The sequence below is a fragment of the Anser anser genome, assembly GCF_964211835.1.
Source record: "Anser anser genome assembly, chromosome: 10".
In the NCBI taxonomy this organism is placed as follows: domain Eukaryota; kingdom Metazoa; phylum Chordata; class Aves; order Anseriformes; family Anatidae; genus Anser; species Anser anser.
The window spans coordinates 9,623,367-9,649,018 of record NC_139730.1 but is presented as its reverse complement, the minus strand read 5'-3'; the positions used below and the strand labels follow the sequence as shown (position 1 = coordinate 9,649,018).

Here is a 25,652-nt window from a genome sequence, read left to right as displayed (position 1 = left end):
GTTCCCTAACAAATTGTTCCAGAGAAACTCTTGTAAGATGCAGAATGCACCAGTTTGTTTTACTACCAAACTATATTTCTATTAGGGCATAGTGTTAATGATTCAACGTAAAATGCAATGCCGGATGTGGAGTGAATCTGAAATCATTTAGCATACTTGATTGTTAACTGAACCAGCTCTCCTAGAGTTCGTTGGCTGCCATCTGTCCGTTTACTGACAGCCTTGTCGGGGGGGGGGGGGGGGGGGGTGGATCTTGAGAGCTGGCAGAGGTCCAGTTTGCCGCAGGTCTGCTTTCTAGTGTTTTTGTAACAGATGTTGTGCCACATGCCCAGAGCTGCTGCCTATAAGCTGCTGTGTGCTCAAATTTTTAATTCGGGGGATGCCTGACTCTCTCTGATACAAGATTTGCATTTATCTTAGCAGCCTATTATGGGGTTCCTTTGTTACAATGACAGTCTGATGAAAGAGCCGGAGCCAAAACTCAAACCCCCTAGGCCTCTGTCACAGGTTTTCTGATGACTTCAGTGGTCACTGGATTGAACCTGGGCTTGCTGGTTATTAATAAGATACTTCTTATCTTTTATTTTTTGAAAGATGTATTTTTGAGTAGTATGGAGTTCCTAAAGCATACAGTGTGGAGTCAGGGAGCCTGCAGGTCTGCATGGTGCTTTTAAGGAATTCAGTGGCGTCTGTCTATCCAGGATGCTCAGAAGTGTTTATACACGCAGACACCCTGCCTCCTATACACAAACTAGAAATTACACTAATTCTTCCTCCTCTGTTATCTTCCATATATAACATAATTCGACAGTGAAACAGTTCAATCTGAATTTATGTAAATCAACCAAGGTGAGATGAAGCTTTAGGAACTGCTGTGTTTTTCAATTCCGTGATTGAAATGCTTTGCTCCTCCTGTGCAGCTCGGTGGTTGTCAGCAGCATAGCAGGAGGAAATTATCATCTTCCTGCAGCAACCCCTGCTGCTGCTGATAGGAAAGATTTCTTCTCCCCTTCCTTTCTTTTCATGAACAAAAAGCAAAAGAAAAAAATAATAGATTAATGGGGTAATACAACATGCAGCATCATGCATATCCAGACGCTTTCTACATATGTTTTCTGTTTCCAGGGTTTTGCTATATAAAACTAATGCCACGGTTGTCCACAGAATCCTTCTTCCAGCCTAATTTATATTTCCACTTGATCATTTTTTAGTGGCCTGCCTGCATGATTTCTTGGAGGATGAAAAGTGGTTTGGCTATGTGTCTGTTCAGTTGTAAAAGAAACTGCCCATTGATTTGCTGCTGGAGCTGTGCGTGTTTGTGTGTGTAAATATGGTACAACAGGTGGCCTATTTTGTGTGCTGAGCATGCAAAACTTTCTGATATCAGCAATTCACTTATCACATTGCTGTCCGAGAATCTCTGAGTTTAAAATATTTGGTCCAGAGACCCTCCTTTTCACAATATTAATTGAAGGTATGTGAAATAAAAAATGTAGTTACAAACCTGAATCTTCTTGGTTAGCTTTCATCATTTTGTCTGTTAAATGCCATTTACCTGTCAGGGAAATGCTTCTCATGTGCTGAGATGCAGCAAGGATAATATGTCTGGGACATTCTGAATTTTGGGGAGGCCTTCATAATCCTTCATAATCTAACTAGAACAGTGACTAGCTAGTGATCCTAGCATTTTAGGATCTCAGTCTGAGAAATGCTGCTACTAATTCGTGCTGTGTATGCAGACAACTGTTATTCAGCAACAAATATTGCTCTCCTTCCCGATAAGTTATTAGCAAGTCTTAAAAATACAAGTAGACAGTAAATGTTTAATGCCCATGAAATGACTTGGAAGCCTACAAATACCTTAGCATGCAGAATATAATTGAGTCATGAGAAGATGAGCATTCCAAAGTATGAATGATGATTTAAAATGAATAAATAAAGAACTCTCTCCCTCCTGCACACCCCTAAACAGCTGCCAGGTTAAAAAAAAAAAAAAAATCAGTTTACCATCCCAACAATGCATGCTCCACAGATGTGCATGCTGTACCAAATGTACATGCTATGGTTTACAGCAGGCATTTAACTGAACAAGGTGACGATTTTTTTTCTGCCTTGAAGTAATATAAGATGCAAAGTATTTGTCTACAGTTGAAACGGTGTCGTTTTCCTAAAGATTGGAGGTAATCTTACTAAGAGCAGAGCAAGAATGTTGCAATACCAAGATATCAGTAGGAAGTTGGCAAACTTCACTGAAGTCGGGTGAAGCTACAGCATGTATGTATCTTGGCTGATAAAATACCTCTATAGCTAGTAGCCTAACAACGGAGTTAGAACAAGCTGTTGCTAACACAAGCATTTAATTTTCCATACTGTGCATAGTTTAAGTTATGTAAAAACACGTGTCTGCAGTATTTCTCTAAAATACAAGAGAACAAATTCTACAATAGCTATATCAGGACAGTTTCTGCAGTTCTTACCTGTTTAATCCGGAGACAGATGTTAACAGTTCTGGTGCGTAACTGCTGGTGCTCCAGGATGCAGCACAACCCTCCGCGAGCTGGATATATGTTGGTACAGATACTGAACCAGATCTGATTAATTGAGGTATGAACAGTTTGGAAGACAGGCAAGGAAAACACAGAACTTTAATGTTCACTATAAATAAGGCTATGTAGAAACCGTGGTGCCTTTTCTCCTCTCTGTTCTTCTATAATCCTAAATTCAGGCACTCTCCCTCTCTCTTGCCTTCTCTCCATTGCTTAGCAACACTCATGGATGAACTTGCTTAAAGCAGAGCTTTGTTCCCAAATGTGATTTCAGTAATATTTGTAGGCTCAACAATTCTGAGATGTGAAAATCAGCCCCCTTTCTCCCCACCACCATTAGCGTACTTCATTAAATAATCTCTTCCTCTCTGCTTCTGCACCCTGGGCATGTTTCAGTTTTTGTCTCTACTGTTTTGATCCAACCAAGAGTGATGGAGAAGGCGGGGGGAGATTTGAATAAAGGTTTAATTATAGAGGGCACTCATACAAAATGTACAACAAAGCTGTGTGTTGGGTGTAGATTGGAGTACAAATGCAGAATGGGTCAAGAAAAGAACCATTATTTTTCTCCACTCAGCTTTCAATTTGATTTTAAAGTTGAGATTGAATAAATGGTATTTTTTTTGTGCCAACAGTTGCATGCTGAATATGGTATGACCAACTGCATATTACAGCATAGCCTTGAACAATCATTTTAAGTAGGGAGAAACTACAGTAGCTAATTGCTACCTGCATAGTTTCTCTAATTTCAGCAACACAGTGAGGTATCAGCATTTCCTAGAAATTCACTTTGCCAGGATAAATCTGTATCTGCCTTCCATCCTTTTTCTGGAGGATGCTCTGCTTTATCCATTCTATTTCTTCCGCCCTAGTTCTTTTTCTGCAATTCACTGAACTTTCAGTTGTTAAGAACTGAGGTATGCACTCTTGTGCTCTCTCAGCTCTAAGACAAGGAATAAAATGAGACATCTTAAGAAAAGTCAGTGTATAAAATTCCATAGCAAATCTCTAGCATGTTTTGTAGGGATAGTCATAAAACATTCTGGGAAAAAGCTGCAGAATTTTTCAGATGACTTGGAGAATTGTAACTTACCTGAATCTAAAATCTACTTACCTCACAGTTTGTCTGGATAGAAACCGAATGAAATTGAGTTATCGTGCTGTCTCTCACTGGGTTTTGTCATGGAGCTTGGCTGTAGGATATTGTCCTTTCAACAAGAGATTGAATCAAAAAAAGGCCCAAATATCCTCATGTGAAGTTATTTACCAAGATAAGGGGATGTCTGAAAGCTCTTACGGCAGGAGTACTGAAGAACTTTGTGATTCCTTGTTCTCTCTCGTATGTTAGCTAATGTGCGTCTGCCCCTGCACCTGTTTCTGCATCGAACTTGTGCTATTGCCTTCATCGTGTTTCATAGTAGCTGGATAATTTCAGTACTTAGTGTTATGATGAAGAAACAACAAGTAATTGAGGAAAAGAAAAACAGGACAGAGAATGTAAGTTTATTCTCTTGTGTGAGAAGTGGGTTTCTTTTGTCATTGATCTTAAGATATCAAATTGACCCCTGCCCCTTGGCTTTACCTTTGCAGACCAATTTCTTGGTGGGATATTAGACGAAAATGAAAACAATTACTAGTGTCAAATGTTTGTTAGTTCCTCAGAATACTGCAGGAAAAAATAGTCCATGGCAGTCTGTGTCCTGTACTTGTCTTGTATGTTGACATCTAACTTTGTCGTACTTCTGAACTATGTTTACCTGGCTTTGCTTCTGACATCTGGGAATAAGAAGTCATATGGAAGTTAAAGATGATACTCTGAAGGAAAGAAAACTTGCATTTATTTTCTATATAGTGTAATTCTATCACTTTTCATTGTCAGTGAATATGCAATCAGACAGGAGAATGTCAATCTTTTCTTCCTCTCATCCATTTAATTGAAAGCTGCTTTTCAAGAGTTAATTGAAGTCTGGGGTTACCACTTGCAGCAGTACTGTTGTCTGAATTCAGTCTAAACAAAAATCCTAAGTGAAAGGGTTGCTCTGCTTTGTTCTGAGGTCTTACGGTAGAAGTGATTTTCAAAGGGAGGTAAACAGTCTTAGGACCACCAGACTGGGCCTCAGGAGTTATGATGTTTGTGTATGAAATGTCAAAATGTCAAAGCCAGAGAGCTGATAATTGCTTTGTTACTGTCACAGCTGCTTATGTTTTACACAACAATAATAGTGATTTTCACCTTTATTGTTGTATTTTTTTTAACCAGAATACATTAGGACTTACTGTTGTGCTGATCTGAGTGAAAAGCAGATTATTTTTGCAAAAGATCTCACCAGTGATCAATTGTCACTTGCTTTAAAAGTATGTAAAGATTTATTTGTAGTATGGCTAGATATTCAATTGAAAATGTACTGCATTTTAATCTTACTGTCTTCCTAACATCTTCAAACAACTTGAACTATTGATCAGAGTGAAACTGGCCATGGTTCTGTCTGAGGCTATGCAAGGATGGAACTGGTTCTGCACTAAAACAGCCCAGTATAACGCCCAAGGTTCACAAGATACCTTATACTGTTAGGTAGGATTAGGCATAGCGGTAGCGATGAGGCTGAAGACAGCACATTTATCTTGTGCTTTTCATGTTCAAAGCACTTTAAAGACAGTATCTAATTAATCCCTACCACAGCCAGATTAAATAATTCAAGTGCTTCACCAGCTCAGCTGCTGTCATTATCAGCACTTTGCAGGTGATGGGGATATTCTGCATTTACTCCTGCATTTATTCCTGTTGCACTTGGTTGGAATCCTGCTGACCTTGCTGTTCTGGCAGAAACCCTGAAAAACACTTTTTATTGGAACAAAATGAAATGCTTGACTCTGAGTATGTGAACAAAAAGCTGTAGAAAACCAGGGATGGAAAAGCGGAGAAACTTAAGGCCTGTTGGCTAAGTGACCATCCTTAAGGTTTGTACTAGAGAATCACTCTTGGATTAAGGTGATAGTTGTGAACCGAGATTACACAGCTATGGTGGGAGAATCCTGAACATGGGGTTTGGAAACAGCTGGTATAATGAGGAGAGGGGAATGGGAAGTCATTTCCTCAGGTTTGGTGGAAGATTCTCCCCCTCTACACTTGTTTAGTAGGCAAAACTATTCTCTGAAATTGCAAATTGGCTGAGAAAACTCAGGCCACTTGAGAAAATTGAAGTGCCATAGCAGGCGGCACTATGCATCTGGAACGCTTTTGCAGCTGAGTTCTAGCACATGGTGCTGTCACATTGTCTTAACTTTCCAACTCTCTCCCCCTCATGATTCAGTATCTTTTTCAACTCTTTATCTCTGTGGACTTCATGGAAGAAAATGTGCGATGTTTGTGCCCAGCAGAGGACAGATGGGGGACTTGGACTGGAGCGTTGTTCTGATGCAAACAGTCAGTAATAACTGCAGAGCAAATTTGCTGTTACAGACACTGGCCTCTGTGCTGCACACACAAAAATCTTCCATATGACATAAAAGTGAAATGTTACCTTGTTTTTGCAGGCAGTTATAGACAAAAGCTAGGCAATGACACTGATCTTCCCTTGCTCCTGTGTTTTCAAATTAAAGAACCAAGAAGCGCGACACGTAAAATCCTTCAGTAAGTTGCTCCTATTATGAACTGCAGAGTTGTCTTTCAAAACTTTGTAACCCTCTTATAGTAGAGCTTGCATGATGTCTAAATAACCCTGCTAGATAGACAGCTGTCATTTCCCATTCTGGCAACCCACCTTTTGTTCCGAGGTGTGTGCAGCCCAGAACAGAGATGGGGAGCAGTAATGGAGCCCTCCTGTGGCTCACTTGCTGCCTGCTCCTTCCCATGAATGGGCTAAGATTTGGACTGGGAAGCCCTACAGTTTTATTAGGATTGCACCCTATTAATGTTACAGAGGTAGTGGAAAATCTTGATTGTTTACCAGTTGAGAAATTGATACACCTGACGTGGATAAATTCTGCTTGCGTGTGTGGATAAATTCTGTGTTATGGTCATACTTCTATTCTCCCTGCATTTCTAAGGGAGGTGGGGTGGAGGCAAGTGGCTCTAAGAACCCAGGCAACAACTTGAGCCCCAATCCTGCAAGCTGTAGGCACTTGCTAACTTTATTTGCAGACAGTTGTATTTATTCTTCAAGCTAGCTTTGTAGGTCTAAGGGGTTCTAATATTGGGGCTTGAAGGTATGATCCTGTTCTATTATAATAGACAGTTTTGTCACAGATGTCAGTGGGAGCAGGAGTGAGCCTTAAACAGGTAAGATTTTTTTCCTAACATGGCTGCTTTAATAAGGGCATATTGTCTCATCAATTTTTAAGCTAAACTCCCTGTAGAAATCAAAGAAGAGTTCTGCCAAAAAAATCAATAGTACAGTATGACCCATAGGTACTGCATGTCTTACAAGATTGAACTGTTCTTTTTGCAATTTGGCCTATTCCCCACCTCCACCTTTTTTTCTTTTTCTTTCTTTTTTTTTTTTTTTATTTTATTAAAGCAAAGCAAAGCACGTACAATCTCTTTGGAGCACGTATTTAAGCATGCCATCTGATGGCTGAAACTGCTTCATTTCCCTTGGCTGTGGTGGATAAGTTATCTCCACATGAAGCTTTGCCTCCTGCAGACACCAGAATAGTATGTGAAATATTTACCATTTTAATTGTGTAAGGCTTCATTGAAAACCTTATTTTCTTTGCTATGTGTCATTTAGAGAGGCAGCACTGAACTATTGCTGAAAATGGGAGCCCTGACAGACAGGGAGCATGGCACTTGTTTAACAAAGAACAGCATGCAGGCTCCACATACCATAATGCTTAAGGCTATATAATTCCATTTTCTTCTGTAGATTTTGTTTCATTGCTTTAGCGTCTCAACACAAGCTTTTAGTATTCAAGAGAAAAAAATTCAAAGCCTCCACAATGCAATGCCATGTGCAAAATAATTTAGGTTTTTTGTAATCGAAATTCACTTTTTAAACTTAAATGTGCTATACAATGAATATAGAACTATTTCAAAAAGCAAACAGAAACCTAAACTCTTTTCACATTAGTTTGTTCATATAGGAAAATCTGTATGCTTTTAGTATCCCTGTTTTTGAATTTCTGATTCAGAGGAAAATTACTTTTTCACACCAAACGAAATATTAGTTCAAAAGATAATGATTTTCTTGACACTCTAAAAGAAATGTCCTCCACCAAAATAATTAATTTTTGCTTCATTACCATGTTAGGAAAATTTGGCTTTCTCACAGGGGTGAAAACCAGCTTTTCCTGGCAAATTTTTCTCATATTTCCTTACCCCCAGCCTTTAGTCATGAAAAAAAATCTGATAGTGAAGCATGATGTATGTTATTTGTGTAAACTTAAATCACTCGTTGCTCTAGCTAATAGCTCATATCAGTTGTCTCAAGAGCATTCACCCACGTGAAAAGTCGAGTTCCTCAGTCTACGGTTGGCTTTTCATTCTTTCAGGGACATAGTACGTATACATGTAATGTACATGTCTTAGGTGAACTCAGTTATGTTGAGTGTGAATTAACACGTGGCTTCTCTATCCCAAATCCAAAATGCTTCTGTAACTTTCCTTTACTTCTTGTGTGGGTCTTAAACCGCAATTCTGAACTTCAGCAACAACCAGAAGCAGAAATATCAAAGTCCTACAAAAATAACGCTTCTGTTACCTCTCACCTGGATAGAAAGCTGAAAGTGGGGTCGAGAGATTTTCACAAATGCTACCTCTATCTTCACCCTGGTTTTTCAGATTTATTTAGTTCATATAAAGTTCAAGAAAGACCCTTTGTAAATGGAACCTGAAGCTTTTCAAGATTCAGCCATCATCACTAATTCTTTCTCCTGCTTTGACATGTTTATAATTCATTTTGTATCATGTACAATTTGTTTATGTAAGCCTATTAAATTATTCTATGTAGAAATTATAGGGTAAAAATAAACTTTGCCAGTGTTCCAACAAGAGTAATTATGCAGCGTATTTGAGACTGTCAGTATGTATCCAGCATTGATAGGAATTTTCTTCAGTAGTTATCTGTCCGTAGCTGTAGACTAAACAAAATTATATGTATATATCATCTACATTTAAGATATAAATACTCAAGAGAACTCTCCAAGCTTAAAAGAACTGTCACATGCAGTGTTTTGGTGGCAGGTTGGGCCAACTTGCTTTGGTGTCAGTAGTTTTTCCATTATGTACCTTTCTATACAAATAACGTGAAGCATATTTTCTCATGCTGTATGTAATCTTTTAGGTTAACTATATGAAAAGTCAGTGGCATACAGATTTAAAAAAAAAAGGGGGGGGGGGGGGGACGGGGGGAACCTACCATTTTTATTTGTGTATCCAGACGAATAGGTTCTTTGACTTTGCTTAAATTAAGAATCAAGCATCCAGGTCAATCAGGAATTCCAGGCAGTCCTTGAGGTGGGAATTTTGTGAATGCATGCAAAAATGCAGGTCGTTCCCTATTCATTCAGTTAATAAAGTACACACAGCTGGATTTTTTTTTGTATGTGGGGAAAACGTATAGAGAGCACAAAGAAATGTTGCACCATCCCTGAAAAAGAGAAGATCTTAAGTGTAGTCTATGCAGCGAAATCCTTAATAGTATGTTTTTATATTTGCTCTGTGCTGACATCCTAAGTAGTTTAGGAGTCTATAATGGCTCCATTATATATCAGTGCACCCCTTTATCCAGCTTCCCCTTGAAATGGAGACAAGTTGCACAAATTCTGCAACAACCATTTGTTTTGAGGGAATTAAGCTGTAAAGCTGTGGGCTCGGGGGGGAAGCTGAGCACGCTTCCTGAATGTGCTTCCTCATGTCTCTGTAGTCTTTCATTATCAAATTTAACCAGGATGTTCCAGGAATGGGAAAAAGACCAAAAAGCTTCCATGTACCATTACAGTATCCAAAAGTTCCTCTTGCATTAATTTCTCAATGAAGTATTTTTTTCCATTTGCTTGAGAAAAACATCTCTTAAAAATGAGAGCAACAAAATAAACACCACCACAAACTAAGGAAAACAACAACAACAACAGTGCTTTCCAAGCCCTTTGAGACCCTCTATTTGTGTTTTTGTGGTAATATAATTGCGATGGCTGTCACACCGTGCACTTAGTGCTAGCACTTCTTCCTGGAGCTTATGGCAAGTGCTACAGTTACAGTGGTAACATGAAAAGAAGTCCAAGTTCAAGTAGTGTTACTTTGGGAAATGGGTACTAAGTACAGATTTGAGTGTTATTTTGTTCAAAGAAAATTAATGCAACTTCATAGTGGTCACCGGTAGTTCTGTAACTTGTTTTCACACTGTTCAATGACTGTTTTGCTCTTGCAAACAAATCTGGGAGCACTACTACTTTTGTTAATCTCTTCCAGCATAAAACCATATGTATATATTATATGTTGTTGCTTTGGGATGATATTTAAATTCTTTGGTTGATTGATTTATTTTTTTTTTTAGCAAAATGGTCGAAGTTTACCAATCTGATAGTTTTCTGTTTAGTTAAGCACCTGAGTCTGTACCAAGACATTGAAAATAGATCATGTTTTAGAACATATGAAGTGGCAAAATAGGCTTTAGTCAGTGGACTGAAGGAATTGGGACTCCTGAAAACTAGGCAGCTTCTTTTACATTTATTCATACTTAAGTAACTAGGCATAGGTGTTCAAGTTGAAAAAGCATCAGTTGGACTTCTTCATACAAGAAATGTGTGAAAAGATCATAAGGAAAAATGGAGATCAGATGCAGTGGTCCCATGACTGGAGATAATGTTACTAGTAAATAAATAATTCTGGTGAAAAACAACTTTGGGTAGGAAAAGTTGGCAGGATTGAGAAAGATGCAAAGAATAACCTTTGAACAACATGGTTGGAGGTGAAATGCCTTTGGAAGCATGTCAGGCTAAAAAGAAGCATTGTTTATAAAATTGAGGGGAAATGCAATACAGTGTTTTGCAGTAAAGTATCCTACTGATTTGGAGGGCAAGGAAAGAGAAGGAACAGGAGAAGAAGAGACTTGAAAGAAAGATAGAATTTTTTAATCTAGTGGTTTTGTTCCTCAAAATCTTGTTCTCTTGCTTCATAGTATTTTTCCACTTTGTTTGAAATAGTACCTGTGAATACTATAAAAGTTTTATATACACAAACCAGTTAGATTGTGAGATTTGCAAAATGACTGGAAGTAATCTCACAGTGGTTATAAAAATACCCATGTTATATGAGGTGCCGTTATCAGCTAACATGGGTGAAGAGGTTTGCACTGTGTAATGTGCAGGAATGAACCGTAGTTCCTTTGCTTGCCAGAATTTATCAGTGCAAACCGTGTAGTTATGTATCAATAACTCTACGGCATCTCTACCTTCCAGTGACGAGACAACTCGATTTGTGATTGACCTAAGTTGTAAAAGTGTTAACTATAACAGGAGCTCAAAGAGTTTATGCATATGTGTATACACTTCAAACCTCCAAATCAAAGAGTAATTATTGTAACAATTTGGAAATAGAAGAGAGGTGCTCTGTATAACACATTAATGCACATGTTTCAGCAAGATGTGTAAAACATCTGCAATTATGAATGAATGGACTTGTTATTCTACCGTGCGCTCACTGTGCTGAACAGAAAGTAAAAATAAATCTTTGAGACACTTCTATCATTTCCTTTTTTGTCAAGAATTTACATCTGGAATCCTCATGGAATCTTTCAGACTACCCAGCCATGTAAAGTGATCTGCCTGACTAATACGGCTATTACATTACATTGGTTATGGCTTTCTTATGGTTTAATTGTTGTAGCCTCTGTAATGTTAGCCACTGGAATGGAGAGATGCTGATCTGTTAGATGACAGATATTAACCTTTTGTTAACCCTGATCAATATCTTCTGAAGAAGGTCCTTTTTTTCCTAAAGAAATAAGCAAATTTTCACCCAGGCTGCTGCTGTTAAATTGAAAGATTGAAATTTATTTTTCTTTAAATAATTATATGAATTTATGGGTATTTCATAGTAGGTACTCCTAAAGAAAAATCATGAAGGTGTTATGTTGTTTTAAAGACACTACATTTTCATCTTGAAATCCGGTTTAACTTTGAGCCAAATGGATAATCCTGAAATAGCTTTCTCTGCTTCCTGTCAGCCGCATGCTTTCATTCTGCAGAGAGCAGCAGGAGGCCTTTTGCATGTTTGGAGTACTGCTCATAAATATAAAATTGGACTGGACGCTGGAGTTTCAGAGTGAAGAATAAGTGTGAATAGGTCACTCAAATTGGTCTCTGTTGCTTCCAGAGCCTATAGCATGAGGACTACCAATTGCCAGGCAGAGAGAGTTGTACTAGGATGTAAGGATGACTTTCTTCAATTTGTTTCATGCAAGAATAGTACTAAGAAAAGAAAGTTTCCAGATTGCTCGATGACAAATTGATGGGTAGGTTCTTCCAGAGCATGGAGAGATCATCTCAGGATGTAAGACTGTGTGTAGTGCTCGTTTACCCAGTACTTATTATTGAGAATTTCAGCAGGGGTTTCAATAATTATTTTTTTATTGCCTAGTGTATAGTTTATAAAGCATTCATTTTCTAATTGTTTAGATTTGTGATATGCTGTGTTTGAAAGACTTTACCTGAAACAGCAAAGTTAACTAACTCAAGTTTTTCATAAAAGGTGAAGTATGTAATGTAACCAATACCAGCTAAGGCTAAGAAATAGATTATGGAGGACAGACCACAGGAGAATGAGCTTTTCTGTAACCCGTGTTGAGCCATGTGTCGAGATGTGATCTTGATTAGCACAGTCTAATTACAACAAGAGTTGTATGTAAGAATTGACCAGGTGGCCTCATGGTGAAGAATGAGTCATATGTATAACTTCCTGTTACATGTATACTGTTTAGCATTATGAATTATATTTTACAACATGTGAAATCTAAAATCTGTTGGAGTAGAAGCAAGCAGACAAAGAGGCAAAAAATTTGTCTTAAGTCACCGGGTAAGCGCAGCAGAGAAGGGGGGAGTTTGTGTTTCCCAAGCTTCAAACGCAAGATTTCATCACTAGATTTACTTTGTTTTGTTTACAAGCCCATCTGGAATTATATGAGAGTTTCTTCCAAGTCGACTTCATTTTTTTTGGTTGTGTAAATTGATTTTAGTTGTGTAAATGTAGCTTGAAATAGACTTGGATTTACCAGGGAGATTATGGGGACATTAGTCCAGGCTGGTGGGCTGTGTGAGGTCCTGCCCGTAGGATGAAATATGATGACGTGGCTTCCTAGGCCGTCCACCCACCCCCAGCATGTGCACTGTGGCTTCTGCCTCCGGGTAAACAGTCCCACTTCTTAAAATTCAGGCGCTCTATGTATTTCCTGTCTAGCCTTGGGAATTCACCCTTGAAAGGCACCTAGTTGTAAGACAATTGAAATTAGTATATGTCTATAGTGTATGAAAAATGATGTATTCTAAATACTAAAGATTTGAAAAGAAAGAAAAATTACTGGAACTATTTAGTTACTTTTAGCTTTATGCTTAGCCTGCTTGACTGTGGCAAAGGAATAACTTTGTACCTAGATGAATTCCAAGGTACAACAAATCACTAGCACAGGTGAACAAAGTCTCTCTGGTGGAAACAAATCGCCAGAGAAAAAGCAATGCTTGAAGAATTCTGATTGACCCTTGAACAAGATAAAAAGATAATTAGGGAAGGCTTCAAATTGGAATAAGATGACATGTGGAGCAGTGGTCATGCGGTGAGAAATTAAAGCTCTATGAGACGTGTACTCAAAGCTCATATTTTAATGAGAATTTTTCTGACATTTGGGAAGATGTTCTCCAATTTCAGATTCAGAAGATCTCTGAACAAACAAGACGGAAACCTGGTCTGTCCTGAAGGAACAGTAGATGTAGATCAGATTAGGTTGCTCATTCAGAAGAGCTCTTGAATAATATCAATATACATTAAGTGCTTGCAGAGCCTTTGATTTAGGTAAGAGGTCCTTATTTAGGGTAATGTACCTGGGTGATGCAATAAACACATTGATAGCAAATGTAAATTCTTCATAAGCACATGAATAGTTACCTTGTTTTCTTAAGAAAGATCTCATTTAACCTGTTTATGCCTATGTAAAACTGAAGATCTAAAAAAATAAAACAAACTACCAAAACAAACAAACAAAAAAAACAACCAAAAAAATGACAACAAGAATCACCATGATTGGACTTACTTTCTGTTATGGGATTTCAGTTTGAGATCTAATGTGCTTCTTGAATAAAGACATGCATAATGATTGTCTCGAATTTGCTTCTGACATGTATTTTTAATGTTGTTTTACCCAGTTATTTAAGAGGCCTAATGGATGATAAAGTTGGCATTCCTTACTGGTTTTGCATAATTATTTTAATAACAGCTTTCCTTCATGACTAGAGTATCAAAGGCTTTGTGGCTTAAAATCTGAAAACAAAGATTTACATGTCACCGTTTTACTGAACTGTCTTACCTATGCCTTTCAAATATGCTTGTTCTTCTACATAGTGTTTCATTAAGATGTGTGGACTTTAAGCTCCATGATGACCTATAGTTTTTGGTGCTCTTGCTTTTGTGGCAAATATTTAGGGGAGCAAGTTTCTTCCAGAAATGTGGCACGAGTTCAAAGATTGGTTCTGTGGATGAAAGATCTTTTGGGGTAATTGAATGTTGGGAGTTCAAAATAAACAATGCAAAAATTTGTAGAAAAAGAAGAGAACTATTCTGAAAGAGTACTAAGAGCAGCAAAACATGTATGTCTGAACTCCTGCTGAATTTTAACAGAAAAAACATTCAGCAAATGCTTGACCTACGGTTTGCTAATTCAGTAAAAAGACTCCTGATAATTAAAATCTGTACCAGATGGTGGATACTGAGAAAGGTGAAGGCAGCAAATGTGACTGGAGGCCAGATTTGTGGTCCCAAATGCTGAAACTGAGGATTGATCCAGTCTGTTTGCTGACACAGGTTAGGGGAGTCTGTGTTATATGCACAGCTGCCTGCAGCCGCAGAAGGCGTGTGTTTGGGGGAATTCTTGGGCTTAGTTTGGAGTCTTTTATAGGGGAAAAAAAGATGAAAATTGAAGTGATAAAGGTTGCATTGAGGAAGTGATGTGCTTAGTTAGAAATCAGATTTAAATTTAGGTTCAGTTAGACTCGCTTCTCAGATTCAATTCTAAACCTTTCTCCAGCCTCTTAGATAATTCTGCTTGCCTATCAGATAGGGTTAATGAGAGAATTAGGTCTTTTTCCAAGTTAAGTATGATCTTAAATTTAACTCCCATCTAAGCACTTAGACGAACTGTGTTTTGTGGCCCAATTTCATCCACCTTAACTCCACGTAAATCCATACGTTGTATCCTACGATGAGGTAAAGGGGGAGAGACTCAGGTGAAATTCAGGCCTGGGGAGCCCAAGCTGAGGACAAAAAAGGGCAGTTGTGCTCCCAGAGGGGAGTCTGGCTCTCACACAGTGCTGAGGCATGGCTGGACTTACTGAAGCCTTCACAATGCTTGGGGGTTGTAATGGTGAGTAGAGAATAGTTGGAGTGGACTTTTAGCACCTGGTCAGTCAGGTGTCATCATCTGAGTGGCCTCTCTGTCCCCACAAGGCTCATAAATGCAACAAATTCCTTTTTGTTGTAGCTCCCTAGCTGAAAGGGATGAGTCCTGAAGAAGCACTTCATAGGAAAACAAAACAAAACAAGAAAAACACCATATTTTAATATGTGAAATCTGGTCAAAATTCTCCAATGCAAATACCATTTGATGCCTTATTCAGGGGCATTGGGCTCGTACACATTTTTCCCGAGAGGAAGAAAAAAAAAGGCAAGCTGAACCTGTGCAAGCTGAACCTGTATTTACCTTATGTGTATTTTTATGAGATGTATTATGAGAGATTTCTTTGTTTCCTGTTTGATTCTGTTTATTTTAGTTACTGTGGCATGAGAGCTCAACAGGTAATTTTAGAGCACTGTGCTGTCTGTGAATGATATGGGTATCTGTCCTCTATGGACATCAGGTTGCTGATGCTTACTGGGAAAAATTCAGTACATAGAGTGGAGGACTCAAATTGCAGAATAACATGGAAGTTCCTTAAGTATAGTTCTAGATCTGTTTTGCGTCTTAAGTTATCAGCTTGCCCCGTGTTATGATGGAGAAATGAATTTTGGCGTTTTTGGGTTAAGGCATAATTTTCTCATATCCTCTCCTGATCATTTCTGAAAATGAAATGGCAAAAAGCCATGAGAATTGGCTTGAAGAAGAAAAAAAAAAAGGCACACAGACGTAGTTATAAGATTGCAACTCAAACATACTGAATCATACAGCAGAGTCCTTGAAGTCTCTTCACAGGTGACTTGCAAGTTATCATCAAGAAAGGCTTTGGATGGATGATTTAGTGATATTCATAGGATATTTTGAATGTTGTCATCCTGTTGTCACTGGGTTATATTAAACTCCTTTTGTAGAATATCAGTGAAAAAAAACTTTGTTCTGGAGTGTTTATAAAAATCTCCATTATGAGAGACTAACAAACCATAGGAAAATAATCTGTATTCCAGACATGCCCAAACAATGGCTTAACACTGAATATTCAATAAATAAGTTGTCTTTTTAATAGTCATTATGTTCAGTATCAATGGCTGACAACTGCTCTCGCCCCATCGAATTGTGCTAAATCCTCCTAAACAAGACACCCTTGCAATAAAGCTTCACTTGTAATCATTTTTTGGCAAGCACATCTTACAATTGTTATTATGCTAACTGCTCACACTCGCATACAGCATGAGGTGCCAATGTTTTCAGTTCCAAACATTAAAGATGTGGTGATAGAGAAGGCGAACCCTTATTAATTCTGAGAGATTTGCTTAATTGGGACACAATGTGAAGATTCTCAACAATAATAACAGATGATGGGGAATAAATAGGCACGGCAGGAGAGAGGCAGTTTCTAGTGTGAATTTCCCTTTGCTTCTGTTTAATTGCATTACATACTGTGGGAAGTATCTGGAGTATGCATTTTCTAGTTAATTTTTCTTGACTGCATCCATCTAGCTGCTGCTCCTGAACATTTTAATGTTTGATAATACTCTATTTGCATATGACTACACATCTATAGCTGTCATTAGAACCAATTTACACACATGATTTGCTTCTTGAAGTGTCAACGTCTGAATTTTATCTAGAGACAGGAATAGGGTCAGGGAAGTTTAATTGATTGTATAATGCAATTGAAAAGGCTGGCAGGGATCTAGGGCAATTTTGGGACATCTGTCTTTGAGTCATCAAAAATAAAGCACATAACAGCTGTGATAACAGCAGGATTATGATTAGATATACAGCATTCACCATCAGATTGAACAAGGACTGAAAAACAAAAAGGAGGTAAATAAGTCAGTTTCGATAACACGAATTTTGAGTAGATCTTTATTTTATGCCCTTTACAAGTTTATATGTAAATTCCAAGTTGAACAGAAATATAAACAAAAGTGCTGTTTATTTTTCTTCTAGCAAAAACTTTATATTCGTCAAAAACAAAGCTTTTTTTTTCCCAATAGCACAGTTCTATAGCTAAATGTTGCATCCTGCTTATGACGTTGTGTGTTGAGCAAGCAATTCCTGTTCCAAAATTGCAGCTACCAGCTTCTGCTCTTGCTTTCTACTTAAAAGGGCCAGTAAACATTTCTGATTGATTCTATAGCAGGAATGAGATTTACCTTTACGTCCATGTTGTGTATCTGTTATGATTATAAATACTGTTAAAATAATCCCTTCAGAAACAAATGTAGTGAGCTCTACAGTGCCCTTTCCAACCAGAAGGCACTTTTTCCTCTTAAATCTACTCTATGTGTAAAGGTATACCTGTCCTCTTTTCATCTGCTTTAGGCTTTGCCCTGCATGGCACTTAGGCTTCAGTTACTTCATAGGTGAATGCCACCTGAAACTGACTTTAGTTTTAACACATTAACATTTAAACTACTGCCTAATTCATATTATGCACACATAAGAAGCATTTCAGTAATGCATCTGAAAAATTAAGTCAGTTGTTTGCAATCTGAAATTTTCTTAGTTTCAGAACTGATTGTGGAACATGAGGAAGAGCCAACTCTTTATGTGGCGAATCTTACATCATTTCTAGTTAAATGTTATTTCTAGTTAAGCTTACAAAAATTCAAAAGTAGCCTTGTATATCTAGATATCCTTCATATTATCAATTTAAATCTACCTCTTTAATGTAATTCTGTTAAATTTGGTTGCATGCCTCTGCAGCTAGAATTGATGTACATTTCATATACTGTAGTCACCATATGAAATAAACTGAAGAAAATGCAAAACTTCAGTATTCACTTTCTACTTAAATTATGTAATTTTAATTAATGAAAACTGGATAGATAAGTAATGACGCTTTCAAAATTAAAGCATCATGTTCGTTCTATCTGTATGAAAAACTGTCATGCTACAGCAACATAAGGAAAACTACAGAATGTTTGCAAAAATACACAGCCCAGAGCTGTTTCCCTGTTCAAAGATAATCAGTTACCAAATTCATTTTGAGGTCCAAGACCAACATCAGTTTGAGTTACTAAGATGCTCTGCGGTTGCCTAACATTGTGATATTGGCTTTGCAAAAACATTTCTGCTTCTGAGAATTCTCAGCAACTATCCCATGTGATATAAGGCAAATTGGAGCCTTGGAAACTGTCATTTATTTTAGATACCCAAATTACTGCTTCATTTAGAAGTATGTTTTGGCACAGAAAAGCATCAACTGTGGAGAAGTATGCGTTTATGCCAACTTATTTTTTCCACCCCTAAGTGTCAGTGCAATAATGATCATGTCATAATCAGGGTTTAGCAGATGCACTATTGATTTAATTCCTGCAGCTTCTGTAGAGTTTTGTTTTGGAAACTTCATGTGAACATAACATCTTTTACTGCAGCAAGTGCATGTAAAATTTTTGCAATGCAAACATATATGCTGCTTTACTGATAGCTATTAAAATTTACCAACAATCCGTGGGGTTCAAAAGAGACAGGTAGTGTGTCTCAATTAAGGATGGATACTGTACGATAACCTGGCAAAGTGGTTTAAAAGCTGCTGTTGTTTAGTTCTGATTGTGGCCATTAAAATCCATGGGTTATTGACTGACCTATCATACGCCAGTCAGCAGCTGTCTTCCACTTCAGACTAGTGGCTCGCTAGTCTCTTTGAAATGAAGATGAAACTTCAAGGGGGAAGTATTAAATATGGGAAGAAGTAAAGTATGCTCATAAAGTTTGCCTATACAGCTAGCATAATGCCAGGTAATGCTCACATGAGCAATTTGCATAAATGTTGTACAAATTTGTTTCCATTGATGATGAGGATTAATAGTTTAGTGGAAATGGAGACAGAAAAATTCTTCAAATCTCTGAAAAATCAAAATAGAGCTAACTAAAATATCTTTAACAACTTGAATAAATGTCCACATCACTCATTACTGCAAGCACAGCATACATTTCTACTGAAATAGAAACGGCAGTAAACGTCCTCATCTGAGAAGTACGTGGAATATATCAAGTTTGAAAAACCTATCACAAGGCCTTGGATGGCGCAGAATTCTGCTCACCAGCTGATGTCTGCCTTGTGCATGCGGGCTTCTCCATTGCTAAAGCCCTGGATGTTCTGGGAGGAGATGTAAATGCCTGCTGACCCAGCAGATATTGCTAGGCCTGCTCTGAGTCTGCAGCTGGCACGTTATGATATTAGTAAAGACAGAGGAAGAAGGATTTTGAAGATTGAGCTGAAACACTTTGAGGGTAAAGGGAAGCCATGCAGGAAATTGCTCTAAGTGTGTGCAGCTTGGTGCAAAGCTGAGTTCAGTCAGAGGGGGGAGAGGTGACCAGTGCATGGCATTTGTGGAAAGTAAGAATATTCTACTGGCAGTGCCTTGACAATGAGGGAGATGTTACAAGAACAGAAACTTTTTCAAGAAACCTTTTCAAGTTTCTTGCGGATTTGGAGGGATTTACTTGCTTCATCTCCCAAGTAAGGAACTGCAACTTAAGCTTGTAGACCTGGTCTGTATTTCAGGCTCCTTTGCCAGCTGTGTTCACCCAGTGCCAAGGAGCTACGTCTTTAAGATGCTTTTCATACTCTTTCCTCTTGCAGTGGCTCTGTGGGGACTGTGTGATGGTATTCCCAGGACCCAGCAACGTTGAGGGTACTGCTGTGCATGGGGTGTCACAGAAGAAGTGGGCATCTTCATTAGCTCTTTCTTACTTGGATTATGAAGATAATATGCATTTCCATTGTTCCTTTTCACAAAGAAAACAATTCCTAAACAATTCCTTTATGTAAATGCAAGACAGTAATCAACATCCCTTCCATTGAGGTTAAAATTGCAGGCACAGTCTGGCAGTCCCCCAAATTGAAGTCTTTGTTTTCTTGTTCGGGTGTGAAGTATGATCTAGCCTTTTCTCTTCCAAGCTGACATTTTGTCTTTAGAGCAGAATTTCATGAAAGAGGGTCTTCTCTCACTTCTGTAAGATTTGAAAGTTAGCTTTCCAACTCACTATGTACACATGAATTGCAGATAAATGATTTTGATCTTATTTCATGAGGTCTTGGGAAAGGCTAGTGTAAGTCCTAAATATGATTGACAGCTCTGTTCAAAACACAGCAGTTTTAAATCAAATCAAGGCTCATAAAAGATGGCCATGTTTTTGGCACGAGAATAAAAGACAATAAAATGAATAATTATTTTGCTTGTGACACCCCTGGGCATGTGAGGCAGTTGCAATCTTTTCTGTTGAGAGGCCAAGGAAAACACTTGGGGTGATATAGCTGCAGCTAGAGAGAATCTTATTGCTCAGGTGGCTGGAAGCATAAATGGGTTGCACAGTTTTTTTTCTTTTTTCTTTTTTTAAGGCTTTCATCTGCTGAGGAGGTTTAAATCCTTATAGAAAAGCTACTGCAACAAAAGTGCTTTTACATGCTTGGATTGTTGTACGTGAATTATTTGGCTTCTGCAGCAGGATCTCAAATATTAAAAGCAGCAACACCTTGTCCTGTTTTGCTAAACTGTGCCAGCGTAACTGATAGAATCTGCGTAATCTTAGGTACGAGTTTAACAGAATTTAGAAGTTAAACCTTACCACTACTTCAAAATACTGGAATTGCTGGCTTGGGCTCTACAAGGGATATGGTGGTGTGGCAGGCTGCCTTGCTTGGCTGCCAGACCCCTCTGTAAAGAGCCCCCCAGTTGGGCTCTCATTCCCCTTCCTTAATGGGCCAGGGTGAGAAAATAAGATGGGCAGGCTTGTGTGTTGAGATGAAGGCAGTTTAATGAGAAAATCAAAGGCTGCATGCAAAAGCAAAGTGAAAAAAAATTTATTCACTACTTCCCATCAGCAGGCAGGTGTCCAGACACTTCCTGGGAAGCAGGGCCTCAATACATGTAGTGATTGCTTTGGAAGACAGGCCATAACCATGAATGTCCCCTTCTCTTCCTCCTCCTTTCCTTCAGCTTTTATTGCCGTGCATGGCATTGTATGGCACAGAGCATCCCTCTGGTTGGTTTGGGTGAGCTGCCTGCGCCCCACACCAGCCTCCTTGCCTCCAGGGACAGGTTGGAGAGGGAGCCTCAGCGAGGGCACTGCTCAGCAACAGCCAAAACATCAGTGCGATATCAGCACCCTTCTAGTCCCAAATGCAAAGCATGGCACTGTATGGGCTGTGATGAGGAAAGTCAACTCCATCCCAGACAGACCCAGGACAGATAGTATTGAAAGAAAAAAAAAGCTGAGAATCCTGCTAACCAGACTTCATTTTCTCCTCTTTTCCTTACGTTTGCTGCAATGTTATTGATTTCCATTAAATTTATCTACAATAATGTCATCCTCTGATCCGAAGCACAACAGGAACGCAGGTCTAGAGGTAAAAGAGGATTTGTCAGGAAGCATGTTGTTCATGCTAGCGGGGTGGATGTGTTGGAAGTGCATGCTGGAGCAATTCTGAGAATATGTTAAGTTGTGCTTGTAATCTAAACCTGATCAGCAGTGAGGCCTGCAAACCTTGAAGGTGACTTTTCCTAACTTCAAACAGTAGTTCTGCCTTGAAGTAAAACATAGGTCCTCTGCTAAGACAGTTGGCTGGAAACCGAATGTATGTGACAATGTACTCGTGTGCAAGGTTCTCATGAACGTGCATGATGCGTATGTACAAATCTTGCAGAGCTCATGGGGAATTTGTACAAAGAAAACAATTTGTGGTGCTGGCTGACTTGGTTACGAGTCCATCAGTGGATTTGGTTCATAAACTCTGCTGGAAAGGCGGCACATACTGTGAATTTGGTTGCTTTTAGCTCTGAGTCTTTCATGTTCCAGACTTTTGTGTTACGCAGTCCGCTTCCTTTTCTGCTGAGCTTGAAAATACAAGGCTTCTGAAAGAAATAACATGTTTTGGCATGAGTTTCTCCAGTCACTTTAGCACTAGTGTCTAAGAGCTTTCCTGTATTTATGAAGATTAAAGCATCCCCTGATTAGTGCAACATTTTGCAAATTGCACAGAGCTGGTGGTGAAGGACTCTTGCAGATTGAGAGCCTGTTCCAGCAGCCTCTGAAATTGACGTAAAGATGAGCATTAGCAAATGCCACTTATAAGTGCTTTAGCAGAGGAACAGTTCATTAAAATCAGTGGCTTTTTCACAAGTCAAATGCAGCCGAAACAGAGCAATTCTGTCATCTTTTACATAACTTTTTGTGTGCGAGAGGTTTGGCAGGGAACGCTCAGCAGCAAGCCACTCTGCAGCCTGTAGCTAAAGCCAAATGCATTCCTCCTCACTCTCTGAGGACCAGAGATAAGATATTATTCTGGCTATAAGTTGGGATCGATTTTCATAGAGTGGGGAAGGAGAAAATACCAGAGTGGGAATTATGATTAGAATTCCATTTTCTCTAAGTGTCATTTTGACGGGGGGGGGGTACTTCTAAGCAAGATGCATTATCTAATACCTGGGAGAACTTAAGCTATATACTGCAGACAGTGTCTTTGTATATAGGAAGCGTTTTGTTGGCTCTTACTTGTGAACTTTTCTCATAGTATTGCCAGGCAATGTGGCTCGGGTATCTGAAGGGCGGTGGGAGTGGGAAGAGCATGTCCAATACTGTGTGTACTAGAGCTGGCGTAACAGCACTAGAGTCTCTGAAGAGAGAGACCCTTAAATGCAGTGTTTTCCCAGCTGGACTGCCAAATGTCTCTTGATTACCAGGCTCTTGACGGTCTGCAGATGAGGGGCAGAATGCACTCAGCTTTCGGAAAAAAATAAATAAAATTACAGCTAACCCATCTCTTCTGCCTTAGTACTGTAACTCTTACTGCTCTCAGACTATATAGACTGATGCTTTTGCTTGAAATTTTGAACTTATTTTAAAATATTTATTTCCTGAAACACTGCTTAGGCATTTATTATTTGACAACATAGGAGTTATTTTAAAACTCCAAATTGTACACTGTCAGGTTTTCACTCATAAAAATTCAGTCCGAGTCCTTTTTAAAAAAGTCTGAAGATATGTAAAATGTTCTGTTTAAAAATGGGAGGGGGAGAAGAGCAATTAAAAATGTAAGAATAGAAGCTAATTATGAGCAATTCAGGCAGAGCTTTGTTTAGAAAATGTATCAGTATAAAATGGATAGGTGAATAGATTAGCGCTGATTGCAGTTTTTACATATAATAGTCTCTTTTTCATGAGTAATCATTAGCAATTATAATATAGGCTTTAAATCAGCCTGGGAAGGGACTGCACTGTAATATGAATACTAAATAATTGTACGTTCCCAGCTAGAAGAAGAAAACTTTGATTTGGTGATAAAACCCATAGCCCTAGTATTTCCTTGGACTCTGTTTGTCACTTGCTTTCTGTACTTCAGCTCTGGGTTCAATAATGTCAGTATTGACTGCCAAGGTTCATCGCACAAATGATCATTACCTTGCGTTAGTTGGTGGTGGAAGTTGCAATAATGCTTTTAAAGAAGTTGGACTTCATATATTAATCACGGGCGTTATCATAAATTGCCAAAGGAAGAAAATATGGTCCAGGACATAAGGTGGATAAATCAATGTAACACACTATGTGGCTGTAACAGTGCAAATGTGTTTGGAGGCTGGCTATGTCACCAGTCAGTGATGGTTTACTTCCCAGACCTGAAGGTTCTGTGCATTAATGATTGTGTAGGACTGCATGGGAAGACCTTTATTCCACGGTGCCTGTTAACACCTGGGATACCGTTTCCTTTTTGGGGTTGCTTGCAATGAACTTTCCAAAAGCAGGCTTGGTTACGCAGAGTGGCATCAAGCTGCAAATGCAGATGTAGTAGAACAGGAGCTTAAACTGTTCTAGAAAAACTTCTGTTTTATTTTTGAAATCTTCAAATTAAAATGTCGTTAAAAAACAAACAAAAAAAAACAGCTAGTCCTGGTGGCTAGTTCAATTTTCTGGGGAGTGCTAATGAGCAATTAAAAAATTGTCCCAGTAACGCATCTAGGTTTAGGTTTAATCCTTCCCTTAAAAGTATTCATTTTTAAAGGATACACACTTGACCAAGACTGAATGAAGCAGTCCAAGTAACAGCAGCAAAGAGTTCTGTGAAAACATAGATCCAGATTCAGTTTCCTGTTGCCTTTAATTTGTTGATAATGGTTTTCTATGGAGAGGAGGCTTGTGCTTTCTGTCTGTCCCACTGCCAGTTTTTGTTCCACATCCTACCCCACTTAGTGTCTAATTTTAACCAGCCAAGACAGATGGTAGAAAATTTATGGAAAATTATAGAAATTTTCATTAGGCTTTGTGAAAAATCTGTATCTGAGCAAGGAAGAAATAGTTGTTTGCAGCAAGAAGAGTGAAGATGGTGGAAAGGGAAGGAGAATTGAGCAGGAAAGTGTGGGAATATAGATGTCAACCAACAGGAAAAAAAAAAAAAGGCTTTCAAGTGCAGCGACTAATATCTAGGCTTAAAAAAGGCTTTTGAATGGGAAAGCAGCAATCCCAGTTTGGCACTTCTCTAATGTGTTGATGCTAAGAGGTTTTTACCTCTTGCTCGGTACAACATTTCTAATAAAAATTAGTTTTAGTCTAGCTTTTTTTTCCCCCCAAAAAATCTTGGATACAGGAAACTGCATAGCGTTCCTGTACACCCAAACAGAACCTGGAAGTAATTAGGTAGAAAATTTCCATAAATATATAAGCTGCTATTCAGATATCCGCTAACTGCATGGACTTTCCCACAGGTATAAAAGTTTCAGTGCCTTGAAAAACTAGGAAATGTTCTAAAATATAGCAGCCAGCCAGGTGCTAGTTCACCATTCACTGGTGCCGCCATCCCTCCCTGCAGTGCTTGGTGCCGCGTGTTTTTTCTGGTGACAGTGTCGTCTCTCAGTATCTTCACACTATATCTGCATCTGTTCTTGTTGGCAGCATCATAAATACTAGTGAACAAAGGCAAGCTGCTGTTTCAGCATGATGGTTTGTGAGGGTTCATCTCATTGGCAAAATCGGGGTGGAATTCTGAGCTCGCCCCATCAGTATCAAGCAGGGTTTACAGGACGTCCCCGACAAAACTGCACACACACCCCTTTTAGGTTTAGATCTACATTCTTAGGTACCAGTTCATAGGAAACTGGTATGTATTTTCTAGAAATGTGGCCTGGTGTTTTTTCTTCTCCTTTCAGATTTCATTAGGGAAAATGTTGAGCTTATAGCTTAAATATCCACTAAAAACAATGCCAGCCATCAAAAAAAAGGCAACATATGGAAAAAATGGAAGTAAATGCACCAGGACAAAACTCCAGGGCCTCATGACTGCATTCTCGCCCCTCCCCTCTCTCCCGCAAAAGAAAAAGGGGTTTTTGCTTATAAGGCCTGAAATCTTTGTCTGTCGTTGTTTTGAAGGGGAGGTAGCTGACCAGCACCTCTGCATTTCGATTTTGTAGGTCCTAGCTGTCCCTTTCCTCCCTGGGGAGGACTAACTTCCAGAAATATGGGAGAGGGAGACCATAAACTGCAGATATCTGCATTCTAACATGCTGGC

The 25,652-nt window shown here is 38.8% G+C and overlaps 1 protein-coding gene and 1 long non-coding RNA gene across 2 annotated transcripts in view; one reads left to right on the top strand and one right to left on the bottom strand.

Moving 5' to 3' along the window:
• LOC310904996 overlaps positions 1-2,918 on the bottom strand; it is a 28,447-nt gene extending 25,529 nt beyond the window's left edge. The window contains exon 1 of the long non-coding RNA XR_014588724.1: positions 2,478-2,918. This is a non-coding gene — a long non-coding RNA (uncharacterized lncRNA). The remainder of the gene's footprint in view (positions 1-2,477) is intronic.
• Positions 1-25,652, top strand: part of TMC3 (transmembrane channel like 3) — a 283,226-nt gene that overhangs the window by 45,157 nt on the left and 212,417 nt on the right. The gene's annotated exons all lie outside the window — the stretch shown is intronic.